The sequence below is a fragment of the Mercenaria mercenaria genome, chromosome 6 (genome assembly GCF_021730395.1).
Source record: "Mercenaria mercenaria strain notata chromosome 6, MADL_Memer_1, whole genome shotgun sequence".
Classification (NCBI taxonomy): Eukaryota; Metazoa; Mollusca; class Bivalvia; order Venerida; family Veneridae; genus Mercenaria; species Mercenaria mercenaria.
The window spans coordinates 33,268,326-33,278,526 of record NC_069366.1 but is presented as its reverse complement, the minus strand read 5'-3'; the positions used below and the strand labels follow the sequence as shown (position 1 = coordinate 33,278,526).

Genomic DNA, 10,201 nt, shown 5'->3' with positions numbered 1-10,201 from the left:
ACATTGTCTTGGCCTAATATATGTCAATGTCAATTTGAAACTAAAATTTGTACATCTCATATTTTTCATGCAATTCGTGAATAAATACCATCATGAAAATATAGTTATTTTGTTGAGCGTGTTTAAACGGATATTCGTTTGAATTAATTTTGAAATCAAGTGATCCCGAAGAATTTCCGAGCGATTACAGAAAAGCGATAAACACGGAAGTAGGACAAAATGACCACCCATGTCAGTCTAAGAAAAAACAGAAACAATCATTTGTTTCTCTGTACATGTGTTGATTTCAAGGGAATATTGCACAGCTATTGTAATGTTTAGTAGTGTATTTCAAAATGCGTAGCCTTGTTTTAAGATTTATGTCTATTCATTTGTCTTTATTTTGCACCTTTAAGGACTGATATCACTAGAAATAGATACTTATGCGACTTTTATTAACCTCCTGCCTATTAATTTTGGCCTCCTTTAAGCAGTGAGTGGAATGCATTTACTGTTGCCTGCTGTTTTCCTCCCCCGCATGGGTCCATTTATTTTGCAGTGCAACAGACAGATGGACTGACAGACAAGGTTGTAAGTAGATGCCCTGCACCCATATAGTTAATGCTTTTTTAAAAAATTTTAATTTTTCAGAAAAACTGAAGAGGTTTAAACAAGAGCACCGCCTTGCGGGTGCTGACGCTCATCTGATTTTTTTTGTGTAATAGAAATATTGTCCTACCCATGATTTTCTAAGTCTAAAAAGGACCATCATTCTTGCAAAAAGCAGGATAGAGTTATGTTTCTTGATGTACAGTGTCCACTTATGATGGTGAAAAACTGTTGCAAGTTTTAAAACAATAGCTTTGATAGTTTATGAGAAAAGTTGACTTAAACATAATACTCAACCAAGAAAATGATTTTCTAAGTCCAAAAGGGGCAATAATTATTGCAAAAAGCAGGATGGAGTTATGTTGCTTGCTGTACAGGGTCAGCTTATGATGGTGAACAAGTGTTGCAAGTTTCAAAGCAATAGCTTTGATAGTTTAAGAGAAAAAGTTGACCTAAACATAAAACTTAACCAAGAAATCTGATATTTTCTAAGTCCAAAAGGGGCCATAAATCTTGCAAAAAGCAGGACGGAGTTATGTTTCTTGCTATACAGGGTCAACTTATGATGGTGAACAAGTGTTGCAAGTTTTAAAGCAATAGCTTTGATAGTTTAGGATAAAAGCTGACCTAAACATAAAACTTAACCAAGAAAACTGATTTTCTAAGTCCAAAAGGGGCAATAAATCTTGCAAAAAGCAAGATGGAGTTATGTTTCTTGATGTACAGGGTCTGCTTATGATGGTGAACAAGTATTCCAAGTTTCAAAGCAATAGCTTTGATAGTTTAGGAGAAAAGTTGACCTAAACATAAAACTTAACCAAGAAATCTGATATTTTCTAAGTACAAAAGGGGCCATAAATCTTGCAAAAAGCAAGATGGAGTTATGTTTCTTGCTATACAGGTCAGCTTATGATGGTGAACAAGTATTCCAAGTTTCAAAGCAATAGCTTTGATAGTTTAGGAGAAAAGCTGACCTAAACATAAAACTTAACCAGGCAACGCCGACGCAGACGCCGACGCCGACGCCGACGCCGACAACCGCTCAAGTGATGACAATAACTCATCATTTTTTTTCAAAAAATCAGATGAGCTAAAAAAATATACTTGTTAACAGAAGAACAATATCTAAATTTCTATACACTGTGCAATACAGCTACCTGTATTTATTTCATAATGTCTGTTCATAGTTATATACATGTATTTGAAACAAAAGGACAATATAAAAAGTACCCAAATTCCAGGTTCACGTATTCCAGGACATTTATCATTTCTTGGGCACACCAGCTCTGGCAACAACACTTTATAATAAAATGCCGTCAGTTTACTGACAACACACATCCACAAATTTTCATCCCTGTACAATCTTTCTATATGTAACTGGTAAGGCCTGTCAGTACGGACAACAAAATCTAACCAGTCCATTTGTGTAATACTCATAAGGCCCTGACATTGATAAAAATAATCATGATTTCTTTTTAAAGTCAATTCATCATTTATTATCTGTAAGCAAAAATTCCTTTTCTTATTCTTTGCTGCCTCCAACAGATCAGTATTTTCACAGTACAATAGATTTTTTACTTCAATAAGGCCCATCTTCCCATCAGATGTGGTTACTTTTCCATCTGGGCTAGCAGCCAAGAACTGTCTCTGAGGATGTACTACAAGACCCATTCTGTGAACTGTGTTTCCAGTTTTTTCACAGTACTCATCAATAGCAGTCTTCTCATACTGATGTCCAATTCTGGTTGATTTGTTTCCATTAAAACTGCTGTATAGTAGCTGCTTCACTATAGGCTTAACAGGAATTCTACAACTTCTTTTATAAATCTTTCCAATATTTGAAGATGTAATTCGTTTCCTTCTTTCTTCCTTCCATGTTTTTGAAATACTCTGATCCTTTGTTTTCTGTTCAATATTTTCCAATTCTTTTATTGGGAGGTTAAACTGTTTCTTCATGAAGTCTTCTTTCAGCTTTTTCATAGATTCCTCAGAAATGTCCTCGGTGACATCCAATGCATCTTTTCCATAGTCCAATTTTCCTGATTTTGTTGTTTTGGCAGCCTGCATCTTTTTTTTCCATCTGTTGGCTTTCTGTGATGGTTTTGACTTTACAGCTCTGTTTCCTTGAAGTATGCAGGATCTTTTCTCATACAGATTAGTAAAAGTTTCTCCTGCTGTACTTCCCGTACATCTCTCCCATACTTCATTGGACCAGGTTGGTCCAATATTATGTCGAAGTCCTGCTGCATAACAACGTGTGTTCCATGAGCCCCTGTTTGTCCAATTAATTACCTTTCCGCCGTCAAACTTTGAACGAATTCTCATCCAATTTTCACACACATTTGTGGTAAAATTTCCTATGTACCTTTCTGACTTCTCTGCAAATTTGTTTAAGATGACATATATGTCACATAACATTTTCTCTTTTTCTTTGCCAGCCTTTAACGTTGTACCTAACCTAGCCTGTTCTTGAGCTTCAATGCTATCACCATCCATCCAGAATTCTGCCTGTTCTCCACATATATCTAGGTCTTCCTCTTCATTTGGAATATCCTCTGAGCCTTTAACTCTATCTGAAGCCTTTGCAGATTTTGCTTTGCAAAAGTCAGTTGAACATTTCTCATGATTTCCGAAAATATGGAAAACAGAGTTCCGAATATCGTGTGCAAGCTTTTTTCGTCCAGAACATACATTTGCTTCATGTGATCGCATTCTTATAGCACATCTTACTGCACTAACAATTCTTATTCTTGTTGCTTTTGTAAGGTTACCTTTACCTTTGTACTCTGGCTTCTCATCTACAAGCTTCTCCAGGTTTGAACGCAAACACTTGCAAGCATGATTTGCGCATTCGTATTTCTTCACTGCCAACCCCCATCCTGGCACCTCTTCCCTAATACGAGCAAATACCGAAGAATCTCCATCTCCAATCAAGTTGATGTACCTTATACCAAACTGATTTGCCCTCAGAAAGCCTTCAACTATTATATCAGCCTCCATAGCTTGGCTGCTTTTGTCCCAGTTCTTGAAGCAAATGTGTTGTTGAGGAGCACAGCCAATGTTTTTCGCACGTGCACATATACAGCAAAACCTGTTGCGTACGCCTACATGAAGAAGCTTTTTGGTTTCTGCTCCAACAATAATAGCCACTCCTCCCATAGCATTAAAGGTATGCTTATGGCTTCTCTTAGACCATCCACCATCAGTGATTACAGATATAGCTGGAACTCCTTTGAGAGAAAAAAAATTTTCATGCAATTATTATTGTATGGTAATTACATAAAATTATCAAACTTTCTAAGCTACACAAATACACTGAAGTCATTGATATTCATTAGGAAGTACTTTTATTGATTTGGTGCTGCAGGCATTCCATGTATTGAAATTTCACAAAGCAAGATTCGCATTATTTTAACAAAGAACCTTTTGAGCAAAAGCATGAAGATAGAAACACACTGTTATCTAACAAGAGCTGTCTGTAAGACAGCCAATGCTTGACCATTCAACTTCTTATCCCAGAAACAGGAATATGACCTTAAATTTTACAATATCTATATAGCTTCAATCCAGTATCTGCATTAGTTTTGGAGGTAACTTGTATGCAAAAGTTTATATAGAAGTTTTAAGGTCACAGGGGTATAATTTGGCCAAAATGCATGTCAGACTTCTTGGACTTGATACTATAACCTATTTTTATAACACCAAATACACAAAAGCCATGTAAAGTTTCAATTCAATATGAATGTGCATTTCATTTGGAGACAGTAACTTGCATGGAAAACTTCAAGAAGGATTTTCTAAATCCATAAGAGGACATAATTTGCCAAAATACATGTTAGAGTTAAAGGACTTGAGGTTGGCAATTGACCTAGAAAACAAATAAAAAGTTTCAGAGCTATACATCTTAAAGTAATCACTATAATTTGTACTTGCATGCAAAACTTCCAACAGAAGTCAAAAACGGGGCATACAATTTGGCCAAAATGCATGTTACAGTTAACATTCTTCACGCTGTATCAACTAGTTTTATGACCCTGAGGACCAGGTGAAGATTCAATTCAAAATCTGCATTACTTTTGGCGTAACTTGCATGTAAAACTTAACAAGTTTTTTTTCTAATTTCAAAAGTGGGCATAATTTGGCAAAAAGCATGTCAGAGTTATGGCTCTTGATGTTATATCACCTACTTTTAAGACCCCAAAGACACGTCTGAAGTTTCAATTCAAGGTCTGCATTAGTTTTGCAGATAGAAACTTGCATGTAAATCTTTAGCAGGATTTTCTAACTGCAAAATCAGTCAAAATTTGACCGATATACATGTCAGAGTTATGGGATTTGACCCAGTGAGGTAAGTAATTGATCAAAAACAAAAGAAGAAAGAGGTCTTTGTAAGACAGTGTGCTCCACTATTGGGAGATTTGACAGTAAAATGAATTCATTTCTCAATTAAACAAGAGCTGTCATAGGAGACAGCGTGCTCGACAATTTTGCTGCTGGATAGTGAAAGTGGGCACATCTGAGGAAACTGGAGCTGTCAATGGAGTATATAATGACTCAAATGGTGCATGAAAATATAGCACAAAACATGTACCTTGAGTCAGAGTCAAAAATATTAAGAAATACTCATCATATAGGGAACATAGTATTTTGTAGTTACAATATTACGAAACTGTACATATAAAATAAATAAAAACTTAGACTAGATGCCCACGGGCAACATGTCAAGCCTGCCAGCTGTCAAAAGGACTAGGAGTTGCACAGGACACCCTGTCTCATTGAGGCAAACATTTATGCCAAATAAAAAATGATTGTAAAAAATTACAATATGAAGTTATTTCTAGTTACAAGAAAGGGAAGTAAATCTTTAAAAAAATCTAAGTCCACACAAAAATCCTTATGATCAGTAAAAAACAGTTACGAATTTATAGTAACAACTAAGAGAAGTTAATCTTAAAAAAAGAAATAATTCTAAGTCCACACAAAAATCCTAACCTGGTAAGAATAGGTCAAAATACACCTCAAAATTGGATTTAACATGCATATTGTACTACAGAAAAGTGGTCTTGATTTTTACCATAGATCAATATAAGCTATTTTATAGTAACAACAAAGAGGAGTAATTCTAGGTTCTTGCACATGACACTCCCTGTCATGATGGTGAACAATTGTGCCAAGTTACATCAAAATCCCTCTATGCATGAGAAAGAAATGCTCCGGACAAAGTCATTCTTGTATCTGACCTTTGACCTCTAAATGTGACGTTGACCTTAGACCTAGGGTCCTGGTTCTTGTGCACGACACTCTGTCACATGGTTGTGAACATTTGTGCCAAGTTACATGAAAATCCCTCCATGCATGAAGAAGAACTGCTCCGGACAAAGTTTTTATTGAATTTAACCTTTGACCTGCAAGTGTGACCTTGACCTTTGAGATAGGAACCTGCAGTTTGCGCAGGTCACTCTGTCTCACTGAGGTAACATTCATGCAAAATATAAATGAGACTGCTCCATGCATGTCAAAGTTATGGACCTGACAAACAAATCCAGACGGACACACGCACACGCATACACCGAACAGCCATTTGGACAACTATGTCTTCGCTTCCGCAAGCGGGCTTGACAAAAATTAATTTAAATCACTACATACAAATGGAATTGTTTAATTATGTAATAAACCATCTTTAATTAATCAAATTAATTAAATTTATTAATAAGTTAGATGGAGTGGAAGTACACCAAAACGTTAACCTGAAATTTCAGGTAAAAAGGGGGAATAATTCATGAAATAATGTACCAGAGTTATGTTCCTCGTGTCATGTGATGTTGGTGATGATGTTTTAGATTTAATTATCTTAAGTTAAAAAAAGAGATAGAGAGAAAGTGAATCCAAACTTTAACCTGAAATTCAAAGTTTTGTTTTGTTTGGTTAACGTCGCACCAACACAATTATAGATCATATGGCGACTTTCCAGCTTTGGGGTTGGAGGAAGACCCCAGGTGTCCCTTCGTGCATTATTTCATCTCAAGCGGGTACCTGGGTCAGGCTGTCTTGCATACCCTGACAAAAAATTAGGGCTAGTTTTAGGGCAATTTGTACAAAAAAATAGGGCTAAAATTAGGAATTTGGTACAATTTAAAGGAAATTTTAGGGCTAAATTTAGGAATTTTCAAATTAAAATATGGACTTTAAAGACCATGTAATGTGCTTACCTTTATGTGATTGACATAAAAGTAACTCACAAATAGTGCTTTATTTACAGAAAAGACGTCTACCAGCTTTCCACTGTTTTGAACTGTGCTAAACTGTTTTTTTCTGAATGAGAAGAACTTTTAAACAACATTTAAAACATTTTCTCTTTTTGATCATTGCAAAAAAAGTTAAAAAATTAGGAATCTTTGTGACAAAATAGGGCCTTTTTAGGAATTTCCTTTGATTTTTAAAAAAAAAAAGGAATTTTAGCCAAATTGAAAAAAAATAGGAAAAAGTAGGAATTTTAGGGACGCTAGACAGCCTGCTGGGTAGAACCACCGGCCTTCCGTAAGGCAGCTGGATGTCTTCCTCACATGAAGAATTCAACGCCCCGAGTGAGGCTCGAACCCACATCGATGAGGGGCAAGTGTTTTGAAGTCAGAGACCTTAACCACTCGACCACGGAGGTCCCTAAAAAGAGAAAATAATCTATGAAAAATTGAAGCCATAATTGTGCACCTTGTGTCATATGATGTGGGTGATGATTGTGAACAACTGTTTTAAGTTTAAATCAAATCCATTCAGTAATAACAGAGATAGAATGTTTAAAGTGCACCAAAAATTTCACCTGAAAATCTAAGTTTAAAGGGGGGATAAATCATGAAATATTGGTGCCAGAGTTATAACCCTTATGATGTCAGATGATGTGGGTATGATGAGAAAGTGTAAATATTTTTTAACCAAGGTGGGGACGTGGAAAGACTACGACGCCAGGTCGAGTAGAATAGCTCTCCTTATACTTCGTATAGTCGAGCTAATTAATTTAACTATGAAAGGGACATAATCTAGTCAAAAATACAAATCGCAAACTTGATGATGATGATGATGATGACGATAAAGAAACATTAAGTTTCAAGTCATTATCTTATAAAAGTACTAAAGTTAACCTAGAAAGCAAAGATTGCCACAAAAGTTTAAGCATTAAAGGGGCATAATTCTGTCATAAATACAATTACAGTTATGGGGATTGTAATAACACATGTAGATGATGATCATAAGGAAATATTGTTAATATCCAGACAATATCATTAAGTACCAAAGATAGTCTTTTAACGAAGCTTTCGAAAATAAACAAGTGAATGAAGTATTGCCATGCAATACAAAGTCCCCTACTGAAAGGCACCTAATTTTCTCTACTGCAACTGATATGTCAATAATGTATAAACAATATAGTACTATTATACAATATGTTATAACAAAACACTTGGATTAAAATTTGTATATATAAAAACCTATAGTTGTTTTCATATAGCATTTTTTTTTGGCCGATTTAATATCAAAAAGGTATCATATAAGTTATTTATAGGAAAAAAAAAAAAAAAATTTCTATACAAGTCCATACAAAACTCTTCACCAGGTAGATATGCGTCAAAATACAACTAAAAATTGGATGTAACATGCATGTTGCACCACAGAAAACTAGTCTCAAATTTTCCCTACGGCCTGTAATAAATATGTTACAATATAACCTAATTAAAGTAACAACAAAAGGATATGTACATAACTCTAAAAACGAGAGTGCCTCACGGTAGTCAATCATTTGTGCCAAGTTACATCAAAATCCCTCCATGCATAAAGAAGAAATGCTCCGGACAAAGCATTCTTGAATTTGGCATTTGACCTCTAAGTGTGACCTTGACCTTTGACCTAGGGACCTGGTTCTAACGCACAACAATCTGTCTCATAGTTGAGAACATTTATGCCAAGTTACATCAAAATCCCTCCATGCATGAATGTAATTTGCTCAAAATAAATGTCAAACTTATGGAAGTTCAGCCAGTGCTGTTGGTAATTGATGTAGATAAAGAGACCTATATACCTTTAGGCAGTTAATTGTGTTTGGATCAAACTTTTTTTCTACATGTAGAATTTGATTAAACTTTGATTTTTCAAAACTTCAGAATATACCTAGAAAATTCAGCATATAAAAAGAATAGGGTTGTGTTCTTGATTTTTTGCTAGACTGATTTGAAAAATTTGGACCTCACACAATTTTTCATAATGGGAGTCTGTGGGAAAATAGCAATTTCTCCACAATGTAGATTTTAATAAAACTTCTCAGTCGCAAATAAACATATGGCCTATAATATAGTGAAATAAAATGTATAGGTCCGTGTGCCTATTTCAGAGATATTTGGCCATGATAAAAGTGAATCGCCTATTTGAAGCTTATTTTAGACATTATTTGAAATATTTAACATGTCAGATGCTTTAATATCATATTTAAACTTTAGAAAGATAGTTACTGTTACTACTTCATAAATTTATTCAAAGGTTGCCATTAATTTATAAACTAATTTTCATTTCCGTATGCCGAATCCAGGCTTTATTCTACGTTTTCCAGATTTATAAATGACTTTACGCCATCACTTCCAATTTATGTCTTAAGTACGTAACAGCTTAGTCTAATATTCTTGCACGCAAAACTTCAACTAGGATTTTCTAAGGCCAAAAGGGGGTATGATTTGCTCAAAATGCATGTCCGAATTATGGGACTTGATGTTTTCACCTAGCTTCATAACACCAAAGACCCATATAAATTTTCAATTAGATGTCTGAATTAGTTTTGGAGATAGTAACTGGCAAGCAAAACGTTAACCAAGGGTTTCCAAGTCAAAGATACATGTTACAGTTATGGAAATTTTTTGTGAAATAAATTGAATCCTTTTGATTGAACTGTACATGTCATACTCTGAGGACCAGCATTACAGACAAGTTCTAACATAGCATTTCATAAGAAGTCAGTAAAAGTTACTTTCTTTATTTTAGTATAGGGAAATATTTCATTTACAAGGAATTGGCCAATTTTCAGAAGGTACAGAGACAGCCAACAAACATAATGGAGCCAAGCATGAAAGCAGATAGTACTTGATAAACATGCTTGGTGTGGGACTCGAACCCACGACTACCTATCAGTAATAGGCGCTCTTCCAACTGAGCTAACCAAGCTGAGTTTAAAACTTAAATTGTCCTAATATAATGTCTACACAGTTACTAACTTCCACCCAAATCTAACCATACTTTTCTTAGAAGTCAAAAAAGGAGCATAATTTGCACAAAATACATGTCAAAGTTATTGGACTTCATCCTGTGAGACTGGTGACTGACCTAAAGAAAGAAAAATAAGTTTCAAAGCCATATGCCTTTCATCAATAGATATATGTACTTGCATGCAAAACTTTTGCATATCTTCTGATAAACTTTGGCATATTTTCTGCACAACCTTTTACATATTTTCCAAATCCAAAAAGGGGCAGAATTTTACCATGTCAGAGTTATGGGACTTGGTGCTATGACACAGTTTTATAACATGAAAGACACATGAAGGAAGTTTCAATTGAATACCTGCTTTATTTTTGAGATA

General features: G+C 34.9%; 1 non-coding gene across 1 annotated transcript; it reads right to left on the bottom strand.

Annotated features, from left to right (window-relative positions):
* Positions 1–9,715: 9,715 nt before the first annotated feature.
* Trnas-acu (transfer RNA serine (anticodon ACU)) lies at positions 9,716–9,786 on the bottom strand. The gene has a single exon. It is a non-coding gene; the product is annotated as a tRNA-Ser (tRNA).
* Between the last annotated feature and the right edge of the window lie 415 nt (positions 9,787–10,201).